The 26245-nt window shown below is 43.8% G+C and overlaps 1 protein-coding gene and 1 pseudogene across 2 annotated transcripts in view; both read right to left on the reverse strand.

Annotated features, from left to right (window-relative positions):
• The window catches only part of LOC126281243 (uncharacterized), a 981147-nt gene that overhangs the window by 837725 nt on the left and 117177 nt on the right, over positions 1–26245 (reverse strand). The gene's annotated exons all lie outside the window — the stretch shown is intronic.
• Positions 11116–11233, reverse strand: LOC126282705 (5S ribosomal RNA; annotated as a pseudogene).

Below are 26245 nucleotides of genomic sequence, written 5' to 3' on the forward strand. Positions count from 1 at the left end.
TGACTTATTTTCATATATAACATTACAGTGGTGTAATTTTACTTACGATAATCGTACGCAGTTCCATAATCTTCATCGTTTGTCCACTGTGGCATTCATAAAATGTGGTATAAAGTTCGTTTCAGTCACGTGCTTTTTCCTTGGTGTCCCATTATTCACAAACATTAGTATACAATGATTGTGATTAACAACGTTTTATGCTTTGATCCGTTCCTGTAAGTACTTCGCTACATTTTTCAGCGACCAACTGTTTTATACTGTACCAATGAGGACACTGTGACAGACAAAGCATCTGGCTGAGTGCATCTTCCCTGAAAAACGACAAAAACCAGAACGGTATTTGTGTATCCGGATGAAAGATGCGCTCCATATGTGAACACGTGGTTGTCATGAGCCATGTACCCGCTGCGCCGCATGTGAGATACGGCCTTAACCCACTTCGAGGGTTAGGATAAACAGTTTCCGGCGTGACATTTGTGTTCTCTACAAAGAACACTTTCGCTCTACATACCAAGAGTCTGGTTTTCAGCCTATCAGTATTCTATATACTTCCTCCCAATGCGTGACTAGACGACTGCTTTACCGGCCTCTTCGCCAGAGACAGGACAAACAGTGAACAGTGATGTAGCAACAGTGTACGGGTTTTGTCTGCAGGGTGGTACCTTACTTACGAAGTCATTACGTACATTTTACTTTCTTTTTGGCCACACAGTCCTAACTGATCGATTTACTTAGATTTCGGTATAACGCGATAGCTGAAACATGTCTAACACACCTGATAAAATGACTAGATAAAGAGGAATAGAAAACCAACAGGTTCTTTTTGGCCAACAATTCAGAAAAACATCCCTGAACGACTTCTGAAAATAAATGTTATCATGTAATTCCAGTTATCTGTGACTTGCGTGCGTGAAAGATCGACTGCGTATGGAAGGTCGATAACTGATTGGACGCTCCGGATTGAAATATCTTTGACTTGTAAATAGAGGCTTGTGCAGGTGCGGATATCCGCAGTAATAAATACTTTGCGAATGAAAGCCTGTACCGATGCTCATATATGTGGGTGTATCTGCGGATACCAACAGTAATACCTACTTTGTAAACACTATTGTCGTCTGTTTCCATTACATGCGATGGATAGTTATAATTATCGTTTTCAAGTCACTGTTCTTACCCTTTTGGGACGGAGACCTACTGCACTGACTTCAGCGTGCAGTGTACTGGAAACTTTAGTTGCATTGTTGATGTCTACAAGGGCTAAAGATGGTGACATGCCCTTCTTCCTGGCTTTCCGAGCTATTACGCATGTATTCTATGCATTCTGTTCCCGTAGGTTCAGCAGCTATCTTACGTCAGAATGAGTCCTCTTTTCTTTGCAGTTGACACAGTTCAGGTTCGCAGTCACTGAAAGCTGCCAAAAAGCGATATTTATGCTGCTATACGACACGTCAGTGTTTACAATCTTCGTTTCACCCTTGACTCCTGATTGTACGTACCACATACGACATAAGTAAATTTTGGTACAAAATCGTGTATCTGCGCACTTCCTCTATAATATTATTTACAAGAACACAATGACATGCTTGTAAAACTGAGAAGTGTAGCTACGTTAATATGATGAACACAGCACTGAATGACGTAATTTCATAAATCAACTATATGACTAAATTTTCGCAGTATGCAATATGTGATGGGACATGACATAATTTCACTTCTCAATGTCACGGGAATATTCCGCAGAAAATTTACAAAATCCATTTCATATATTACGACGAAATGTAGCTTACGGAACATATGAATAATATTACAAGCTGTGCTGTATCAAAATATGGTTGTGATGGGCCTCTACCTTCTTAGTCAACTGGACATAATTTCTTCATGTCCGGTTTCACAGCCTCAATGTATCGTCTAAATGATGAAAGCATTTTAACCATTGTAGGGTGTCAGTTTTATTCCTTCGGAGCATCGTGTATTTAAATTACATTACGGGCCAGTTTCAGCCTTAGGTCATTATCAAATTCCTGCAAATAATACCGAAAGCACAATAAATATTAGTATCCATTTGGGAGAAAGCAGCCACTCTACATTAGACGTAAACAAAACATCAAAAATATTACGCAGAGCAGATAAGAGAAAAACAAAGGATATCCTGGAAGAGATTGAGATATATGAGAAACTCATAAAGCCAATAGAAATGTCAAATGAGCATACAGGCCTGCGTAATAGAAGATTTTTAGACAATTTTAATCTAATTCTACGAGCTGTGTGAATTAGGTAACAAGAGTGACTTATCTCACCGCCATGAAACTTGGTTGGTGGTTGCAGAGCAGTACCGTATCGCTGATTCGTAATTTTACGAAAGACGAAAATTGTTAATCTAAATATATTATTTTAAGAGTATGAGTACGTGAGACTACTCCAGCGAAAAATATAGCCAGAAAGACTCTTATTTTCATACAGCAATGATTTACATTTTAATATTCGATAGTAGTGTAAACAATTTTAACAGTATTGTGAATAATTTTGTACGTTTACATATCATGTGACATTTGATTGTGATCAACTGTAAGGACTGTTTTACTACGGTAGCGAGGGACAGTAACGTTCTGACACTTAATAATTTGTGTAATGACAACAAGTACAAAGGCTATTTTCAGCAATAGAATATAAAACTAAGACCATTTTTAAAAAGATGTTGTAAGACAATGTAATATTCCTGCAGCAATAAAAGAGGTTTAATTATACCTGTAATGATTATAAGCATTCATTATACGCATTGTCAAAGTCCGTAATCTAAGAAGTTGAATAAGAATTAACTTGTACGCAAGACGGTGATCACGTGACTGTAGCTCCTCCTGATGAAAGCTTTGTCTCTGCAAAACGACAGGCCTCAGCATGCTCTTTGATTGATACTTGTTTCGAGCGATTTGTAACAGCTACGTGTATGTATGAGCGCGGAAAAGTACATGGTATGCTGCAAAACGAATATGCAAGAGTTATTAAGTTACCTGTGATTAAGGTTTTCGCCTATATGACGTGTTGTGAAAGTTGCTCTTGTACGCTGACTGATATGTGCAAGACCATATCTATAACATTCGACATGTGTACGTTTGGGAACCCGTCTGCGCCCACGTAACACGCACAAATATTTTTAAATGTGACTCACACATTGCCAATGTCATGTAAACGATCTGAACAACAATTATAATGAGCATGCTTTATGTTATTCACTAAAATCAATTGTAATGCGCAAACGTAAAGTTATCCACTTATGTACTATGCTTTTGTATTATTTGCAGCCAAGTGATGGTAAGGTGGAAACTGGCCAGTAACATAATATGTATGCACGGTGCACTAAAGGAACAAAACTGATAGCCTGCGGTGGTTAAAATATCATTGAGACACCCGAAAGTAAATAACGATGTCTGACTATCGCAGACGAAAATGCAGGTCACGAATAAACATCCCGCCAAAGTTCTGGCGTACGTAACGGATAGAAATGATTTGCAAAATTTTAATACATGTGAATTCGGAGAAACAATTTCTGATGCCTAGCTCTTTCCTCTCAGACTTTTACTTAAAATTACATTTAAATAATATTTCATTTCAGTTTTTATTTCGCACAACTTATAGTTCTGTTCTGATAACAGATTAACCTAACTAGTTAGTGTCTAATTGGTTTGATACAGAACACAGTGAATACACTTTCTCGTGTGGGTATCCACGATTGAATCCAATATACACGTTTTGTTTTTTGTTGTATGTACCGACAAAAATACAATAACAATATTGTGAAATAGCAATAAACATAGTTCAAGATGACACAACAGGCTAAGATGACCCGTCACACTTCATACGTGGCGATTAGTGTTGATCGAATTACATAATTTTGGTAACATTACATTCAGTGCTACTGTAAGCAACGCAAGATGTCCGACAACCTTATTACAGGCGATCGAATGCGAGTACAAGGCTATATTTTAATTAAAATTTAATTAATTAATATAGCCATATTACAGCAATATTCACTTCACGAACATTCATCACAGGAAGTTCCACTGCCGTAAATAACAATAATACACAAAACGCAAGTGTATGACAAGCATCTGTAAATTAATTTGATAATTTTAAATTTTTCGGAAAAAGCAGCTGTTTTTACTGTTATCCATACCGTCTTCTCCTTGGAAATTCAGTTCTGTTAAATGAAAAAATAAGTGGCTGTTGGTAAAGATATTATTTAAAACTGAAATGTATTTGTTTATAATTGAATCTGACCTTAAGTCATCAACAATGTTAAATAAAATGCTTTTTTGAGTTATAAATGACGACGTATATGCTGCAATCATTAAAGGGAAACTCATCAGAAGTGGACAGTTGACCTTATTCGACGTCACCTTGCGATAATCACTCACAGATCGCACGTGGCAGCACTGGCAGTGGATGGTATATAAAGCCTGTTGGGGTGGGGCGGGGTGAGGGGGGACTCAGAAAAAGAGTGCGGACGTTGCCATATTGTCAAAAAGGGGTGATTTACCAGACATCCAAAGGGCGTGATCGTCTTTCGGGACAACGGTGGAAAAATTCCGAAAAGACTAAGCCTGTAAACAATTCGCTGGTCACCGTGGTTAAAATATACTATACAACTGTGGTGCACCAAGGGCCATAGATGACAGGGGTGAACGGCGGCTGCGGAGATGTGTTCGGGAGGATAGCTGGGCAGCTGTTGGGCAACTGACAACGCGATGTCCCAAGGGGCTACCAACAGTGTCTCCTCAACGACAGTTCAGCGAACGATTCTACGTACGTGCCACCGCAGCCGACGCCTAGTTCATTCATCCAGGCTGTCTGCTGTTCATCGCCGTCGAAGGCTGGAATTTGCACGCCAGTATCTCAACTGGCCGTCCACTGAGTGGAGTCAAGCAGTCCTCTCAGATGATTCACGGTTTATGCTCCATCGGCGTTAAACTTCTGAAAGCAGACGTCCTGCAACAATATTCGGGAGGGTACAGGCCGGAGGAAGGAGTGCAATCGTGTGGGGAATAATTTTGTCGCACTCCCTGGGTGATCTCGTCATTCTGGAAAGCACAATGGGTCAACAAAAGTATGGATCTGTTGTTTTGGGGAAGGAAACCAGACAGTGAGGTCATCGGTCTCATCGGATTAGGAAAGGACGGGGAAGGAAGTAGGCCGTGCACTTTGAAAGGAACCATCCCGGCATTTGCCTGGAGCGATTTAGGGAAATCACGAAAACCTAAATCAGGATGGCCGGACGAGTGATTGAACCGTCGTCCTCCCGAATGCGAGTCCAGTGTCTAACCACTGCGCCACCAACAACAAAAGTATGCATCTATAGTTGGCGACCATGTGCAACGCTACATGCAGTTTGCTGTTTCTCGGCACGATGGCTTCTACCAGCAGCGCAATGCAACGTGTCACACAGCTCGAAGTGTGCGTGCTTGATTCGATAGGCACCACGATGAGTTTACCGTACTCTCCTGACCACCAAACTACCCTAATTAAAACCCAATCGATAATCTGTGGCTGGCCGGTGTGACCGAGCAGTTCTAGGCGCTTCAGTCCGGAACCGCGCTGCTGTTACGGTCGCAAGGTTCGAATCCTGCCTCTGGCATGGATGTATGTGATGTCCTTAGGTTAGTTAGGTTTAAGTGGTTCTAAGTCTAGGGGACTGATGACCTCAGATGTTAAGTCCCATGGTGCTCAGAACCATTTGAACAGCCTGAGTCGCAGCGTGCTGGCTTGCGAGACAGGGTGGTGAGTCAGACCCGTGTCGGATCGTCCGCTGGTCTATTTACCACCGCGAGTGTGGTTTTTAAGGTGGTTTCATAATCTCTGTTAGGCAAATACTGGCTGGCCACCAAACCCCACCTCTGATACATGAACGGTTAAAATATGGCAACACACAAACAACACAACATAGTGCTTAGAGACATTTGAACCATTTGACAATCTGAGGGACCGGCTCGATCAAGCAGTTTGTGCCATGGATCCTCAACTGAGAAACCCAACCCAGCAGGCAACGGCGCTGAAGTCTGCATGGCTTTACAGATGGGCACATTAATGTGACTGGACAGTGAATTAATTATCGGTAACATAACGATCAAAGGAATTAAAGGCATTAGCTGCCAGTAGGAACTGATTTAAATCAGTGGGAAAAGTTGAAAAATTGCACACGACCGGGATCTGAAAACGGGTCTCCTGCTCACTAAGCAGATTCACTGACCATTACGCCATCCGAGCATAGTGAGCATCACAACTGAACCTCTCATCAGACACAGATTCTCAACTTATCCACACACTGCTGATGTAGTGCCCCTTGACCATTATCCTCATTGAGATCTCATTCTGGAAACATCCCCCAGGCTGTGGCTAAGCCACGTCTCCGCAATATCCTTTCTTTGAGGAGTGCTAGTTCTGCAAGGTTCGCAGGAGAGTTTCTGTGAAGTTTGGAAGGTAGGAGACGAGGTACTGGCAGAACTGAAGCTGTGGGGACAGGTCGTGAGTCGTGTTTCGGTAGCTCAGATGGTAGAGCATTTGCCCGCGAAAGGCATACGTCCCGATTTCGAGTCTCGGTCCGGCACAAGTTTTAATCTGCCAGGAAGTTTTATTATTCGCGGCATTTCGGCGATTTCCGTAAGAGTTCGAGCTTGGTGTGCATCTGCACTGGAGGGACCACTGGCCGTCCACGCCTTAACTACTGGGTGATCAAAAAGTCAGTATAAATTTGAAAACTTAATAAACCACGGAATAATGAAGATAGAGAGGTAAAAATTGACACACATACTTCAAATGACATGGGGTTTTATTAGAACAAAAAAAGTATTGCTAGACGCGTGAAAGATCTCTTGCGGGCGTAGTTTGGTGATGATCGTGTACTCAGCCGCCGCTTTGATCATGCTTGGCCTCCCAGGTCCCCAGACCTCAGCCCGTGCGATTATTGGCTGTGGGGTTACCTGAAGTCGCAAGTGTATCGTGATCGACCGACATCTCTAGGGATGCTCAAAGACAACATCCGACGCCAGTGCCTCACCATAACTCCGGACATGGTTTACAGTGATGTTCACAACATTATTCCTCAACTACAAATATTGTTGAGGAATGATGGTGGACATATTGAGCATTTCCTGTAAAGAACATCATCTTTGCTTTGTCTTACTTTGTTATGCTAATTATCGGTATTCTGATCAGATGAAGCGCTATCTGTCGGACATTTTTTGAACGTTCGTATTTTTTTGGTTCTAATAAAACCCCATTTCATTCCAAGCATGTTTGTCAATATGTACCTCTCTGTCTACATTATTCCGTGATTTATTCAGTTTCCACACTTATACTGACTTTTTGATCACCCGGTATATATCTTCTTTGAAGGTAGGGCGTTTGTCCGAGTGAACTCAAAGATATCTGTCGGATTCAATGCATGGAATATGAAAATCCTGTTTAGAGGTCCACATTGCTATGCTATCTCGCCGAATCGCAAATATCTTCACAACTGCTTTCGCTTTTTTACGAGATGTGCCAACTGTATTTTCCCTTTCTTCTACAATAATTTCCCCGCCTTTTCGCTTTCACCCGTTATGTTTCAGCTGGTGACGGGTTCGTATTTCGTTCTGGAAAGCGACGGCGTCCTTTGCAGCTGACAGGCAGCGGTTCTCCTGGGAGGCGATTCGGTCGCCCCAGGCAGCGGTGAAAAGATCTACGTCAGACAGGTTCCTGGCGGAGCTGCCTGAAAGCGAAAACTGCAGGCGCCGGCCGCATCCACGGTGGGCTTACTACATTACAAGGCGAGGGTCGAGGGATTGATGCTCTCCCGCCAGAGAGAAAGGGGACGTGGGGCGAGGGGGAAGTCAGAATACCGTTACAGTGCATTCGTGTTGTCCATACTGAGATAGCCTCGCCGAATGCAATATCAGTCAGCCCCATGCACGGGCTCTCTGATCGCTTTGAAGCACTCTAGATGGTTTACAGCTGGTACCAAGCGGTTATGCAACCTTGCACAGCTGATGCAAGCCATGATAGTGGAGTGATGTGTAAGTGACACGTGGTTGAATTGAATCAGCGTAGTAATATGGGTCGACATGCAGACTTGATAGAATAGCACAAAGTAGCTATTGTGTTTGGTCAGGGTCATTATCATGCCGTAAATGGTCAATCAGAGTATTAAAGCAGTGGTCCAACGTGTCTATAAGAAATGCTCTGTCACTCAAACTTGTGAAGCACAGCAAAAGCACAACGGTCTTCAAAAGATGATAACTGAAACAGACTTTGTCAATGACAATCAGTTTCTAGTTCGTCTACCGTCATGCGTTAGGCCTCGCTTGGCCTGTTGCAGCTATATTTCGTCCTTCCATCTTTTTGCTGGGTTTCAATTGCATCTTTTACCTTGAGGTAGATATTGCCAAATATGTACTGCTAGTCTTGACTCGTCCATTCGCAAAAGACGCCACAAAGAATGCATATCCATTTTTGCCTATTTCCTTCAACCTTTTCATTTACATCATACATAAGAGGTTATCAAAATGTTTCCGTCTGAGGGAGACAGAGGCTGGGGTTAGGGTGGCATTCGTGTCATGCCAACGTGCGTGCGGTAAATGCTGAAACGTGATCCCAACGTTATTACCACATGCGTCCAAGCGGACCAAGTGCTGTTATTCTTTTATTGGCGTCCGAAGGACAAACACCAGTGGACATCCATTGGAGGATGAAGAATGCATATGGGGCAGCATGTCTGTCGAAACCACTATTGTGGAATGGTTCGCCAAGTTCTGCGATGGTCACGATTCTCAATCTTGGATGTCAGCTTCATCCACTGCTGACAACAAGCGGGTGGTTGATCATGCGATAATGGCGGACCGGCGTACAACCATTCGTGCTATGGCAAAGGATCTGGACATCAGTTTCTGTAGCGTGCAGTATGTTATTTGGCAGGAGTTAGGCTGCCGTAAAGTCTGTAGCCAGTGCATACGCAGGGCGCTGAATGACGAACCAACAACAAACCGGATGGCTCTTTGCCTGAAACACTTGATCCTTTTCTACGTATGATCAAAGTAACCGTCCCAAGAGATTCAAGAGCCAGCCATCTGATGAAAATGTGATGCTAACCCTGTTCTTTGATTACTGGGGCCCATTGCTTATTGATTTCAAAGGCACTGATAACATGAAAAACTGCGGCAAGCAGGTTACTGCTTCATGGAAACGCACATCCCCGTATCGCAAATATCATTTTTACACCTTTGGACCCTTAAAAAAAGAGCCCGAAGGATCGGGTTGGGTTGTATGTGGAAAGAGACCAAACAGCGAGGTCATCGGTATCATCATCCTAGGGAAGGACGGGGAAGGAAGTCGGCCGTGCCCTTTCAAAGGGACCATACCGGAATTTGCCTGGAGCGATTTCAGGGAAATTACGGAAAATCTAAATCAGGATGGCCGGACGCGGGACTGAACCGTCGTCCTACCGAATGCGAGTCCAGTGTGCTAACACTGCGCCACCTCGCTAAGCCCGAAGGATCAATTATTCTTCTCGTACTAGGATGTGCAGCAGGCAGTTACGTACTTCTTCACGCAACAGGACACTGTTTTGCCAAACAGGTATCTTCAACTTGATACGTTGGTGGGATGATTGCATTAGTGATCACCGCAATTTTGCTTGACTGACATAACGATTCTGAATTATACGGCCTTCGAACCGAAACTTTTTGATCACCCCTTATATTTTTAATTTTATATTTATTTTTAACGTGACATTGGGTATCCTCCTATTTTCCTGATGCAATACATTTCACTCGCCTGTACTCATATTTAATCATTTTTTCTCATTACCCAAGAAACATTCCGGTACAACAATGTCGGTACCGACATATCTTTATAAAATTGGAAATAGGTTTCTGTAGTTACTCTATTTCGAAGGGGTCTTCTAATGATACCGTTTAGGTAACTGAACTTCTATATTTTCTCTTTTTGACGGGTTTAAAAACCAAAATGAATTTCTAATTCGGGTACCTTGCAATTAATATACAGAAGAATGGCATAGAAGTCTGAGGAACTGTTATATGTCGATCAGTTAGGCCTTCGGAATGGTATAAGCACCAGAGAGGCAAATGTTGCGGTTGAGAATGTAAGCAAGACTGACAAAAAAACCAAGACACGTTCATAGGATCTGGAGAAAGCGCCCAGCAACGTAAAATGGTGCAAGATGTTCGAAATGCTGAGAAATGTAGGACTAAGCTATCGGAAGGACGGGTAATATACAATATGTACAACAGCCAAGAGGGAACTGGAAAACCAAGAACGAAGTGCTCGGATGAAAAAGGACAGGGATGTAATATTTGGCCCCCTACTGCTCAATGGCGGAAATACAAGAGAGGTTCAACGGGGGGGGGGGGGGGGGGGGAGGAGGGAGAAGAGGGAGAAGAGGGAGTTAAATGAAAGGATAACAGCGATAAGATTCGCTGATGATATTGCTATACTCAGTAAAAGTGAAGAATTACAGGATCTGTTGAAAGGAATGAATGGAGTATAGAATATGGAATAAGTAAAATGTCGTGTGACTAGGGCCTCCCGTCGAGTAGACCATTCGCCGGGTGCAAGTCTTTCGATTTGACGCCACTTCGGCGACTTGCGCGTCGATGGGGGTGTAATGATGATGGTTAGGACAACACGACACCCAGTCCCTGAGCAGAGAAAATCTCCGAGCCAGAGCCAGGAATCGAACCCAGGCCCTTACGATTGACCTTCTGTCGCGCTGACCAATCAACTACCGGGGTCGGATAGAATATGGAATGATAGTACATCGAAGACAGACGAAAGTAGGGAGATGTAGCAGAAACTAGAAGAGCGTCAAACTTAACATCAGGGTTGGTGATTACGAAGTAAGTTGAATTCTGTTGCCTAACTACGTCCGAACAAGCCTTGGAAGGCCCAACGGTACCGACCGGCCACCGTGTCATCCTCAGAATACAGGCGTCGCTGGACGCGGATATGGAGGGGTATGTGGTCAGCATACCGCTCTCCCGGCCGTATGTCAGTTTACGAGACCGGAGCCGCTACTTCTCAGTCAAACAGCTCGTCAGTTTGTCTCACAAGGGCTGAGTGCACCCCGCTTGCCAACAGCGCCCGGCAGACCATTTGGTCACCCATCGAAGTGCTAGCCCGGCCCGACGGTGCTTAACTTCGGTGATCTGACGGGAGCCGGTGTTACCACTGCGGCAAGGCCGTTGGCTCTGCTACGTAGGCAGCAAAATAATCCAAGGCGGACGGAGCAAGGGAGAAATGAAAAGCAGAGTAGAACTAGAAAAAAGGGCATTATTTTGACAAAAGAGATGTCTACTGGTATCCAACATAGGTTTGAGGAAGAAATTTCTGAGAATGTACGTTTGGAGCACAGAATTGTATGGTAATGAGACATGGGCTGTGGGAAAGCCAGAACAGAAGAGAACCGAAGAATCTGAGATTTGGTGCTACAGAAGGCTGTTAAAAATGAGGTGCAGTGATAAAGTAAGGAATGAAGAGATTCTGCGCAGAATTGGCGAGGAAAGAAATATTTGGAAAACGCTGACAAGAAGAAGGGACAGGATGATAGGACATCTGTTAAGATATCGGGGAATGACACGGCCTATCGTTCCAAACTGTGTAACCACGAATGTCACCAGATATGAACTCTCTAACGTGGGAATTAAAATGTGTCTCTTTCGATGGTTCGTTCGTTATTTCTCTTCTGCATGTCATTGCAGATGTTTTCACAAAGTATCATTGTCCTACGGTCACTTATTCTTTATGGGGCGCTCTCAAGTATCGAAAGTCTAATTATACCCATCATGTGTGTGTAGATGAACTCATGGATACTGTCGGAGGCTTCATGGCGCTGTTTGCGGATGAGAGACTCGTATATGAAGAGGTCGCAACTAAGCAACGATAGAAAATTGCATTGGAACGCAGGAAGATCTGCACAGGATAGATGCTTTGTGCAGGGATTTGAAACAACTGATACTGCTGAATGACGTTGAATTAACACTCAGTGACAGCCATCCAACGGGCAAAACAAAATAACCCAAGTATCTTACCGTCAACTAAGACGTAGTGCACACATTCATCTTGTGTGATTAACGGCCAGCGTCAGTAAACCAGTCCACTGTACCAGCTTTCCAGCTAGCCAGACACTGCATATAGTCAAGAGTAACTGAGCAAAGCTCATACCCCGACATGATATCCTGGGTGGAGGATTTGTTAACGATTCCCAGTTCTCGTCAGGTTGGTAAATCCCTCTACTGTCACAATTACTAACAATCATTGTTCTCCCTGCGCACCCTTCGCGGCTGGAAAAGGAACTCATTGGGTAAGTAAGTGATAGTACCCTCCGTTATACAACGTAAGTTAGCTTCCGCAGTATAACTATAAATGTGTCAGGCTCTACGAGATCTCAAATGAGTTACGAGACTGTGGTCCTTGTTTACAAAGTTAGTTACTTAAATGCTCCTTAGGTCATTTGAACGATTCTTCTATCGAAATGATGTGGAATGAGTCATTTTACAGGATATGAATACATGTGGAGTGCTAACATAAAAAATCACATTATTGTTTACTCCCTCTCATGCAGCTACACATAAAAACATGGTTTTTGAGGCTACCCGTTTTTAAATAGAAATGCAGGTACATCCTTGGAATGGAAGGAGTTGTCTAAGAGAAATGATTTTATGTTACATTTACACTTGCTTCGATGCCTGTCAGACATTTTATGTCACTGGCTCTTTCTGAGCCACTGTTGGCTTTAATATTAGGTAATAAAGGACACTTCTTCCTCTAGTGACGTAGGTATGGACATTGTTTTTCTCAAATTGCGATGGACTATTTACGATAAATTTCACTGGCGAATATATGTACTGTGGTGTTGCAGTTAACATGCCTATTGAATAGGTACCAACATGACTACCACTCGTGAACACCACACATTATTCTTACTCCTCGCTTTTGAGCGTACGATACTTGCTTTTAAATGGTGAGTTACCACAGAAAGTTATTCCATAACGCAACACTCAGCTGAAACACGCGAAATAACTCTTGAAGAGTGATTCGTTTGTTTCCAGGACTAGCAATTATACGAAGAGCTTAATTGGTGGAGAAGCTTTGTAACATGCTTCTTCCACTTTCATCAGTATGTACACCGAATATTTTGTAACGCCCTACCCTATTTAGTGACACCTGCTCATGTGCTGATTAATTGTTAGCATGACTATTTGTTGTACAGGACTAAATATAGTTTGCTTTTTTTCACAATTTAGGGAGAGTTCACTTTCTGAAAACTACTTAAAACTTCTTTGTAAAATATCATTTACCAGCTCTTCTGTTGCTTCCTCTCTAATAGGATTTATTATAACACTAGTAACATCAGCAAAATATACCAATTCTGCTTCGTGAATGATAAGTGTAAGGTCATTCGCGTATGTGAGCAATAGGAATAAATCCAAAATTGAACCCCGTGTGATTCCCTTTGTGATTTCTGCTCAGTCACAAAAATTTTCTACCCTTCCAACAGTGAGTGAAGTATTCATCACACATTTTTGAATTATGTTTGTGAAGTATGATACAAACCAATTGTGTGTAATGCCATCCGTTCCGTAAACCTTGGGTTTTTGTAACTATGTAACATGATCTACACTATCAAATGCCCTGGCAAGATCACAAGAAACTCCAGGTGACGATATTCTATTGTTTAAAGCTTGCAATATTTGATGAGTGAGTGTATAACTGACGTTCTCAGTCGAGCAACCCGTCTGGAACCCAAACTGTGATATGTTAAAAAACTGTTTCTGTCGGACTTTTCTTGACTACGTCAGTTTTTAGAATGTTCCGGGAAGAAGACGTCAGTAAGGAAAACGGACAATTCTTTAAGTCTTCCTTGTCACCTTTCTTTTGAAGTAGTTCAAGAGGTACACATTTTTATGTATCTGGAATGATTCTCTGTGCCAGTTATACATTACATATAGCACTAAGGACATAACTTATTTATGACAACCTTCCAGAATTTCCTTGGAAATTTCATCAGCACCATATGAGCATTTGTCTTTTTGGAATTTCTACAATTCTATTAATTTCAGTGAAGGATGTTGATGCTACTTCCAATACTTAACGTTTTGTGGAGTAACAATTTTTAATAAATTCTTTTGCTTCTTCAACTGAAACTTCTTTTATTTCACAAAAAAATTTGCTGATTTGGTCGCCACTCTTAAAAAACAAAACACAATTGCCCACGATGTGTCCACCGTGAAAGTTAAACTGTTTACAGCCAATTACTGGCTGTTGCCTTTGTCCAAATATACTCTTAAAACATAAAAAACTGCTTTTATTTTACATGATGGGTAGATTTGATTCTTTCTTCTGTCTGGTAGAAGCATAGTTACCCTAAACAATAGTTAATAAACAAATGCTTTCAACACTTTTTCATTTGTAATACGTAGTGTTACACCCAACAGTGGTGTTACGGGAATCCCTATAACTTCATGCATCGTTCTTGTAAGACATACAAATACTCACAGTTTGTTTACTTTACGTTGCAGCCGTAACTCACCTGAAACAAGATAAGAAAGTAGTTTAGCCCAAATTAAGTTGGATATGCTGTTTACAATATTAAGAATTAACATGTTTATTTGGTTGTTGTTAGTAATAACTTTATATACATGAGGAAGAAACTGCGCTGTAACACTATGACAGTGGATAGTGCAGTTGTAAGTTTAAAATTTGTAAACAACGCATAATGCTATGTCTTATGGCGTAACCACAAGCGCCGGAACGAAGAAGAAGAACGCAAGACCAGAGAAGGGGGTGTGGCGAGTCGCCAATAGCGCACTGACCTGGCGCCAGCCTCGGCCCGACATTAGTGGACAGGTTTCCTAGAGTATTAGCACTGTCTAGCAGAGAGTGCTACGATATCACTTAGCAGCGACTTGTATCGGTCGCTTTTTTGGACATTGTCTATATATTGTTTGCATTTCGCCGACCGCTTGCAACTACTCCTAAATCCCAGAGTTGAGTATTGTCATATCCACTTTACTGAAATAAAATTACTATTGTTATTTGAATGAATTGTTATATAGCATTCCGAGAACTCAGCATCCTTTAAGCGCCCTATAGGAGACGAGTGGCCAAGACCCCACAGCATGTGAAGCCTAAATCGCACAGAGACACGTAACGATTGTATTCACAAACAGTTAGTTATATGGTGAATATAATGTCGGTACACAATTCAAAATCTTGTTCTCCAATTTTAACAGCCTCGTCTTTATAAACTAGCATGGTCATTGTTTGCTAAGTATTCACATTGCGAAGGGAACTAACAATATCCAGCAGACATTTAGAGTAGAGTACCAGGCAAACGGTCATAGCTCACAGTGGGACATTAACCTGCACAACCTCAATAGGCCAGACAACACAGAAACTGGATGACAATTGGATGGAGGCGCGAAGTGTGGTTCGACGAATTGTCATTTTGCTCTTTTTAAACGATGGAAGGCGTCGTGTGACCCGACGGACCAATGACGAGTTAAGTCCACAGTGTGTCGAGTGTATAGTTCATGCCTGAGGTAGCTGTGCGATGTTTTGAGGGAGGTTTTCGTATCATGCCCTGGGTCCACTCATCAGGTTACAGTGAACATGAGCCGAGATGTTTATTTTAACATTCTCTGATACCATTTGTTGCCCCTTCTTCTAACTTCATGAGGAATACGCTGTGGACACTGGAAAGTTCCAAGATAAAAACTACCGTGTTGTCAAGGAGCTACATATACAGGTTTCTGGTTTCACGAAAGCTCAGGCATGCTATCGCACCTTGACTGGCTCAGCAAACTGCCCGATCTTAAAAACGTAGGAGCTGTATAAGGCTATTGGCAACAAAGGGTCAACGTAACAGTCATCACCCCACAGCGTACTAGCAATGGGTGATCAACATATACACTCCTGGCAATTAAAACTGCTACACTAAGAAGAAATGCAGATGATAAACGGGTATTCATTGGACAAATATATTATACTAGAACTGACATGTGATTACATTTTCACTCAATTTGGGTGCGTAGATCCTGAGAAAGCAGTACCCAGAACAACCACCTCTGGCCGCAATAACGGCCTTGATACCCTGGGTATTGAGTCAAACACAGCTTGGATGGCGTCTACAGGCACAGCTGCCCAAGCAGCTTCAACACGATACCACATTTCATGAAGAATAGTGACTGGCGTACTGTGACGAGCCAGTTGCTCGGCCACCATTGACCAGACGTTTTCAATTGGTGAGAGATCTGGAGAATGTGATGGCCAGGGCAGCAGTCGAATATTTTCTGTATCCATAAAGGCCCGTACAAGACCAACATGCGGTCGTCATTATCCTGCTGAAATGTAGCGTTTCGCAGGCATCAGACGAAGGGTAGAGCCACGGGTCGTAACACATCCGATATGTAACATCCACTGTTCAAAGTGCCGTCAATGCGAACAAGAGGTGACCGAGATGTGTAACCAATGGCACCTCATACCATCACGCCGGGTGATACGCCAGTATGGCGATGACGAATACACGCTTCCAATGTGCGTTCACCGCGATGTCGCTAAACACTGATGCGACCATCATGATTCTGTAAACAGAACCTGGATTCTTCCGAAAAAAATGACGTTTTGCCATTTGTGTACTCAGGTTCGTCGTCGAGTACATCATAGCAGGCGCTCCTGTCTGTGATGCAGCTTCAAGGGTAACAACAGCCACGGTCTCCGAGCTGATAGTCCATGCTGCTGCAAACGTCGTCGAACTGTTCGTGCAGGTGGTTGTTTTCTTGCAAACGTCCTCATCTGTTGACTCAGGGATCTAGACGTGGCTGCACAATCCGTTACAACCATGCGGATAAGATGCCTGTCATCTCGACTGCTAGTGATACGAGGCCGTTGGGATCCAGCACGGCGTTCCGTATTACCCTCCTGAACCCCTCCGATTCCATATTCTGCTAACAGTCATTGGATCTCGACCACCTCGAGCAGCAATGTCGCGATACGATAAACCGAAATCGCGATAGGCTACAATCCGACCTTTATCAATGTCGAAAACGTGATCGTACGCATTTCTCCTGCTTACACGAGGCATCACAACAACGTTTCACCGGGCAACGCCGGTCAACTGCTGTTTGTGTATGAGAAATCGGTTGGAAACTTTCCTCATGTCAGCACGTTGTAGGTGTCGCCACCGGCGCCAACCTTGTGTGAATGGTCTTTAAAGATGATCATTTGCATATCACAGCATTTTCTGCCTGTCTGTTAAATTTCGCGTCTGTAGCACGTCAGACCATAACGCTCACTCCTCCAGTCTGGCCCCCTTCCGATGATTACTACAGGGCGATCGCTTTCAGAAGTTTCATGCCGCACATGGCAACTGCCATCAGTCATCCGAAAAGACAACGAACTGCCAGTCAGTGGACGTCCAGTTCCGATACTGGCATGCTAATTCCAGCCGTCGTAGCCGACGAACAGCAGTGAGCATAGGTGCATGAACCAGGCCCTTGCTGCGGCGGTCCATACACAACAATGTTTACGGAACGGTGGTTGATGTGACGATGTTGGTAGTCATTTGTTTGATCAGCGCGGTTAGTTGCTCAACAGTTGCACGTCTATACTCCGGTACATATTTTCGCACCGTTGTTCATCCATGTCATCTATGGCCCGTGTTACATTACAGTTACAGTGACGGCGGTTTTTGATAGCGTCAATTTGCCAAGCTCGGTATGTTTTAACCAAGGTGGCAGGCGAATAGTTCACAAACTTTGCCGTTTTGCAAATGCTTCCACCCTTGGCAGGAGAACCAATGATCATGCCCTTTCGTATGTAGATAAATCCTTCAGTTACGACAACTACTGCACTGTGTTTCCGCTTACCCTCGAAGCTGGCTTCTACTGGATATAACAAGTCTGAAAAAGGGGGGGGAGACCTGTAAACTCTTCATAGCCGAATTAAGACTGCTATCAAGAGTTTATGCTGGCCTCTGTGGCCGTGCGGTTCTAGGCGCTTCAGTCCGGAACTGCGCTGCTGCTACGGCCGCAAGTTCGAATCCTGCCGCGGGCTTGGATGTGTCTGATGTCCTTAGGTTAGTTAGGTTTAAATTGTTCTAAGTCTAGCGGACTGATGACCTCAGATGTTAAGTTTCATAGTGCTTAGAGCCATAAAGAGTTTATGCGGTGTTACATGGCGTTAGCATTATGTCCTCTGGGAATTTTTTTTTTCATTGTGTTTTTACGTAAGGGATGCAAAATTGAAAAGGAGACTCTTGCTGTAGCGGCATTGTATATATGTGATCCTGGTAGGTGAATGTTTTTACCGAGAGATAGTGTGGTGGTATTGTCAGTTGCCCAAGAGCTGTTAAGGTTTCGCAGCAATTTCCTATTTCTGGAGAGTTGTTTTCCCAGTTCGTTGTACTATGGATTCCTCTTGACCAGCAAAAAGAACTGTTAGCCAACGTCTTCGCGCAAAATCGAAGTATGATTCACAAATGTATCCCAAGATGAAAGAGGTGTATGGGGAGCAGTGTCCCGCTCGGTGCACAATATTCCTGCGGTGTCACCGTTATGAGACGGGATATATGGCCAAGAAGACCCTCGAGGTCCTTCAGAAATTACTGTGGAAGGTCCTGGAACATCCCCCTTTACAACTCCGATATCTCCCCATGTGACTCTCGTATCTCTGGCCCCTTAAATCGATCTCTGGGAGGTCAGATGCTCACTTGCGACCCAGGAAATGCAGGACACCGTGGAAAACTGGAACTATCAGCAACCCAGGAGTTTCTTAAAACCATCCACTCCCAACATACCTGGTGGGATCGGTGTATCAGTGTCAATGACAGTTGTTTGCTGTTGACCGTTCCAGATGAACTGAAATTGTAGTATTGTTATTAAAATTTCTTAACATATAACTGTAGTCTGCTCTCTGACTGGGCACACCTTACACATTACTGAGTAACCATGTTCAAGGTTCATGGTTCACCATCCGAGGTGCTGTTACCTTATCGAATGGGTTCCAGAGGCCGCAAAAATTTGATGTTCAGTATGTCAAATCATTATTGACCGAATTAAAAAATTTAAACTGCTGTCTGAATCTATTCATTAAGAGTTACAGCTTTATGTTGAACCTTTAACGCAGTAAGACAAGTATTACAGCTAGAAACAGTGTATAAGTGATGAGCCAGTGAAATTCACGACGCGCAAATTATCCAGACTGTATTCATACAGTATTTGAGAATGAGACCACTTTGCGACTTCAAACAAACTTTAAAGATAATTTCAAACCCTTACACAATTCTTCCTCAATAAAACGTGAAAAGAAAAATAAACTTGTATCGATTCTTACATTTTCATTGTTCCTATCGTAAAACTTTGACATTAGGCATGACGTCTTACTTTACAACTTCTTTACTAACAGATTTATTCGCTAAACATTAGGAGGCGGTATCCACATTTGCCACTGAACATCCTTGTAAAGTTACAACATTGGACGACACATATTTCAGGACAAGCGACGTCATAAACATTGAGATGCTCTTGCTTAAAATCGAGAGCAAATTACCCACACTACAGTGCGATTCAAAAAGATGGGCACAGTTTCAATTGGCTGTATTTCCTGCATTATAAATTGTACTTTAATTCTGTCGAGTATATTTGAATGGAGATGTTGTAAGGTTTCGAAGTACTGTAGGCAGAGCGCTCCAGCACCGTCCTGTCCGTAGAATACATGGCGTCAGTCATAAGCGAGATGACTCCTATGCAATACGAGGTTTCTTGCAGTCCTGAATTCAGTAAAAGTGCACCTGCGACTGCGACGCAGCGTGCATTTCAGGGTAAGTTTAACGTTGAGCCTCCCGCGAGGAAGAGCACGGATCGCTGGAATAAACTATTTGACGAAACTGGCTCCGTCCGTATAGATATAAACCCAGGCCAAACGTGTGTATTGGAACATCATGTGGAGAGGTTTTGAGTGAGCTTTGAAAGTAGCTTTTTCCTCAAATTAATGAAGATTCAGAAGATTACATTTTCCAGCAAGACGTACCTACACCCCACTGGCACCTGAATGTTCCACATTTTTTGGATGGGTCTCTATCTCAACGACGGATAGATCGCATGGGAAATGAAGACCTCACACTTCGCTTCTGGTCACCAAGTCTCCTGATTTCTCACCCTACGATTTTTTCTAGTGGGGGCTCGTGAAAGATACAGTTTGCTACCACTTCTTTCTACGGATTTAAATGACCTAAGAAAGCGCATCACAGTTGCGGTGAACTGAGTGACGCAACACATTTTTCATAGTGTGTGGGATGAATTCTGCTACCGTCTATGTCTTATCTTTGCAGATGGAGCGAGATATATTAACTATCTGAAAACTTTTATGTATGTATTATCAAACGTAATTTACTAAATGAAAAGACAGACTATAGTTCAGGAAATACAGCCAGCTGAAACTGTGTCCATCTTTTTGAATCACCTGGCATATTCAACCAGTGTTCGATAATGAAAGTATTTAGAAACATTCAAAAAACTTTAAAGATAATTTCAGACCTCTTCTAAATGTTATCTTGCTCACATTCTTAACGTCAAATACGAGGCGTGCCTTTAAAGTAAGTACCGTTTTTAAATTTAAAAAAAGACGTGCTAAGATATCTCAATAATTTTATTTTTACATGAAAGCCTGTACCTTAATCTACGCACTGACGACATTACAGTCTGATTCTTCCACGTTTACGTTGTGTACTGAGTGTTTAAGATGCCTCCGATAATCTTGAGTCCCGCCCAATGTTCAAATGTGTGTGAAATCTTATGGAACTTAACTGCTAAGCTCATCAGTCCCTAAGCTTACACTCTACTTAACCTAAATTATCCTAAGGACACACACACACACACACACACACACACACACACACACACACACACACACACACACACACACACCCGAAGGAGGACTCTAACCTCCGCTGGGACCAGCCGCACAGTCCATGACTGCAGCGCCACAGACCGTTCGGCTGATCCCGCGCGGCCCGCCGACTGAAGTACAGGCTGTTATAAGATTTCTTAGCGCTAAAGGCCTAAAAGCGATCATGATATCTGTGCCATTTACGGAGAAAACATTATGAGTGATGGAATGGTAAGAAAGAGGATGAGAGCATTTAAAGATGGCCGCACAAATGTGCATGGTGAACAACAGAGTGGGCGTCCTTCGGTCGTTAATGGAAGTTTGGTGCAGGAAGTGGACAATAAGGTGAGAGAAAACAGACGCTTTTCGATTTCCTCCTTGCGGGATGACTTTCCTTATGTTTCTCGTAGTGTTTTGTATGGCATTGTCACCGGGCACTTGAATTACCGAAAATTGTGCGCACGTAAAATGTTGACGGATGTGCACAAAACCAAACGTTTAGACAGTGCATTGACGTTCCTTGAGCGGTACCACAACGACGGTGATGATTTCTTAAGCCAAACTGTTACGCGTGAAGAAACATGGGTGGCCTACGTCACACCAGAATCAAAGCAACAGTCCATGGAAGTTGAGCAAGGGCATTCTCTTGCTGCAAGGCAAGGCCCGTCTGCATGCGGCGAATCAGACCAAAGATCTCGTCACATCTTTTCGATGGGAAACTCTAGATCATCCTCCGTACAGCCCCGATCTTGTGCCCAGTGACTACATCTGTTCCTGCACTTGAAGAAACACCTGGGCGGTCAGCGTCTTCAAGACGATGACGAAGTCAAAACAGTGGTGATGCAGTCAGGCGGCAGACTTCTGTGAGGAGGGTATTCAAAAACTGGTACAACGTTATGACAAGTGCCTCAATATTGACGGAAATAATGTAGAAAAGTAGATTAAGGTACAGGCTTTCATGTAAAAATACACTCCTGGAAATGGAAAAAAGAACACATTGACACCGGTGTGTCAGACCCACCATACTTGCTCCGGACACTGCGAGAGGGCTGTACAAGCAATGATCACACGCACGGCACAGCGGACACACCAGGAACCGCGGTGTTGGCCGTCGAATGGCGCTAGCTGCGCAGCATTTGTGCACCGCCGCCGTCAGTGTCAGCCAGTTTGCCGTGGCCTGCGGAGCTCCATCGCATTCTTTAACACTGGTAGCATGCCGCGACAGCGTGGACGTGAACCGTATGTGCAGTTGACGGACTTTGAGCGAGGGCGTATAGTGGGCATGCGGGAGGCCGGGTGGACGTACCGCCGAATTGCTCAACACGTGGGGCGTGAGGTCTCCACAGTACATCGATGTTGTCGTCAGTGGTCGGCGGAAGGTGCACGTGCCCGTCGACCTGGGGCCGGACCGCAGCGACGCAAGGGATGCACGCCAAGACAGTAGGATCCTACGCAGTGCCGTAGGGGACCGCACCGCCACTTCCCAGCAAATTAGGGACACTGTTGCTCCTGGGGTATCGGCGAGGACCATTCGCAAGCGTCTCCATGAAGCTGGGCTACGGTCCCACACACCGTTAGGCCGTCTTCCGCTCACGCCCCAACACTGTGCAGCCCGCCTCCAGTGGTGTCGGGACAGGCGTGAATGGAGGGACGAATGGAGACGTGTCGTCTTCAGCGATGAGAGTCGCTTCTGCTTTGGTGCCAATGATGGTCGTATGCGTGTTTGGCGCCGTGCAGGTGAGCGCCACAATCAGGACTGCATACGACTGAGGCACACAGGGCCAACACCCGGCATCATGGGTTGGGGAGCGATCTCCTACACTGGCCGTACACCTCTGGTGATCGTCGAGGGGACACTGAATAGTGCACGGTACATCCAAACCGTCATCGAACCCATCGTTCTACCATTCCTAGACCGGCAAGGGAACTTGCTGTTCCAACAGGACAATGCACGTCCGCATGTATCCCGTGCCACCCAACGTGCTCTAGAAGGTGTAAGTCAACTACCTGGCCAGCAAGATCTCCGGATCTGTCCCCCATTGAGCATGTTTGGGACTGGATGAAGCGTCGTCTCACGCGGTCTGCACGTCCAGCACGAACGCTGGTCCAACTGAGGCGCCAGGTGGAAATGGCATGGCAAGCCGTTCCACAGGACTACATCCAGCATCTCTACGATCGTCTCCATGGGAGAATAGCAGCCTGCATTGCTGCGAAATGTGGATATACAGTGTACTAGTGCCGACATTGTGCATGCTCTGTTGCCTGTGTCTATGTGCCTGTGGTTCTGTCAGTGTGATCATGAGATGTATCTGTCCCTAGGAATGTGTCAATAAAGTTTCCCCTTCCTGGGATAATGAATTCACGGTGTTCTTATTTCAATTTCCAGGAGTGTAATATTATTGAGATATCTTAGCAAGTCTTTTCTTAAATTTCAAAACGGTACTTACTTAAAACACGCCTCGTATCTAACACATCAACTGATTTGTGAAGTAATCAGACGTTTGAAGCTGATTGATGGATGAGAGTTCGATTCTTTAAACAATCGGTGGTTTACTGGTATCTACTGAAGAGAAATTTGTTAGCATCTAGTATAGATTTAAGTGTCAGGAAGTCATTTCTGAAAGTATTTGTATGGAGTGTAGTCATGTATGGATGTGAAACATGGACGATAAATAGTTTGGACAAGAAGAGAATAGAAGCTTTCGAAATGTGGTGCTACAGAAGAATGCTGAAGATTAGATAGGTAGATCACATAACTAATGAGGAAGTATTGAATAGGATTGGAGAGAAGAGAAGTTTGTGGCACAACTTGACCAGAAGAAGGGATCGGTTGATAGGACATGTTCTGAGGCATCAAGGGATCACCAATTTAGTATTGGAGGGCAGCGTGGAGGGTAAAAATCGTAGAGGGAGACCAAGAGATGAATACACTAAGCAGATTCAGAAGGATGTAGGTTGCAGTAGGTACTGGGAGATGAAGCAGCTTGCACAGGATAGAGTAGCATAGAGAGTTGCATCAAACCAGTCTCAGGACTGAAGACAACAACAACAACAACAACAACTGAAGTATTTGTGACTTTTCGAGTCAGTCAGTACATTGCTAGGGATCAGTACTTCCTGTTGGCCCTTCATAATTTATTTACGGCACTGTCTAATGTACCTCTGGACTAGGGAAAGTATTAACGGTGAAAGATGGACCAGACAATAGAACGTAGTGCGCGAATCTACTGAATCTGGCAGTGTTTCTTGTCTCCCGCTCACCCGTCTCGTAACATCGGCACGAGGCCGTTGATTACACGTCATCTTAGTGTTTAATCTGGGACTCTCGTCAAACACTGTCGGCTTTTAGCGTGTCATATCTGCTGCTACCGGCTGAGCGACGCACGTGTGTGTGTGCCGGAAAGCGGCGGAGGCCCGCCGCACGTGCGTGGCTTTCGTACGAGTCGCCGCGGCTCTGGGAACGTGTCACTGGAGGGAAGTTCCCATTGTGTCGCCCCTCCCCCCCCCCCCCCCCCTCCCCCCGACGCCGCTGTTCAGAACAATCGCCGGCGCCGACCCTCGGCGGATGGTCGACTGCTCTCCATCCCCAGACCCATCCCTTCCGCCGTTTTGTTCCCGTGAAGCCACCGCCCCAGCGGGCCGTCCACAGGGGTGGATGGCTTTTTATCAAAACCGCCATCACTAAGTCGCATCTTGTGCTGGAACTGCATTCAGCGATTTTGCTGTGGTTCGAAGAAACTCCGGGAAAACAGCAAGTGGTTGATATCTCCTTCTTTCGTGTAATAAGACGGAACACCTACAGCCGTCCTTACGATGTTGTTTATTAAATGGCTACCAGTGTCGGTGCTTCAGAACACCATCTTCACTCCTTAACTGACGATAAGGGAGGTCAACTCCAGTCGTACACACGATTCATCAGTGGCCAACATCTATGAACTGGCTTTCGCATACAACCTGCAACAATGATGTGTCTCCAACCATCAACTACTGGTAGTTGATACTGGAGACAAAGCATTGTTGTCATACGTGACCACCAGTTCATAGATGTTGGCTCCAATCGTGTGTATGACTGGAGTTAATCTCCCTTATCGTCAGTTAAGGAGTGAAGATGGTGTACTCAAGCACCGAAACTGGTAGCCATAGGCGAGGGTAGCCCAGAAACGAATGCACCACATTTGTTTCTCAGCCGCAAACAATGCTACGAATGCAAAATGTTATGTATTATCTGAAGTCTCCTGAGTGAGCGCGCTAAGTTTCCGTCACTTCCGACAGGTAGCGTAGCTGCAGGACAGCTAGAAAGAAAGTGTGGAGAATATCCACAAACGCTTGTGCAAAGTTTATAGAGCATCTGCTGTCGACAGAAGTACAGTTAGATAGAGACTACATGACTGCAGTGTTGCTGAATGATAAAACTTCCTTCAGAGCGGAATTTCCTGTTTCATTAACAACGTAAAATTTGATATCTTGAGCTTTTGCCTTAAACAAAAATCTTTTTAAAATTTTATTTTTGTGGCGATCCACAAACAAAACGTATTTTGAGAATGGAAACATGGTGCAAGTAGGGGTAATCTGTTTATAATCCGCACAGTTGGCCAATTTCAACCATTGGTTATTTTCAAGCACATATTGTTCACATGTACCAGCAATATATTAGAATGTGAAATCGAGCGTGAAGCTTAAAGTACAAGCTTAAATCACCCACGGTTGAAATTGCTCAGCTGCACGGATAATAAACAGATAACATCCTACTTGGACCAAGTTTTCATTCTTTAAAAAAAGAAAAGAAAGAAATATATGTATTAACGTATGGTGCACTACTGTGTGTTCTCTATAAGAAAAATGACTTTGTACGAAAACGTGTCACAATGTAATTTAAGTATAATTATTTGTATGGTTAAGAGCACTATCTTAATAGTACAATTAACTTTGACAGCTTCAACCACTCCAGTGTATAAAAAGAGATATGTGTAACCATAAGCTATCTTTTTGAATTTGTTTCGCGCTCTTTCTGTAAAAAACAAAAAACAAAATGTACGTTCTCTTAACTGCCAAGTTGATAGTTGATGGTTGGAGAGCTGACACCAAAGTCACAGATAGTCTGCGTAAACCAGTCATGTTGGCCACTGATGCAGTGTACAGGTATATATGGATGGTGATAATCCCTACAGCGTCAACTACGGCCTGAATATGGCGCATTGAAGCGCCGAAACTGGTAGCTATACAATAAATGTCATAACGACGGCTGCAGGCGTTTCATTTTCTTACAATAAACTTCAGTGGTCGACTTTTGGAATATACGAGTGCAGTCCTATTG

Source organism: Schistocerca gregaria, chromosome 7 (genome assembly GCF_023897955.1).
Source record: "Schistocerca gregaria isolate iqSchGreg1 chromosome 7, iqSchGreg1.2, whole genome shotgun sequence".
Lineage (NCBI taxonomy): Eukaryota > Metazoa > Arthropoda > Insecta > Orthoptera > Acrididae > Schistocerca > Schistocerca gregaria.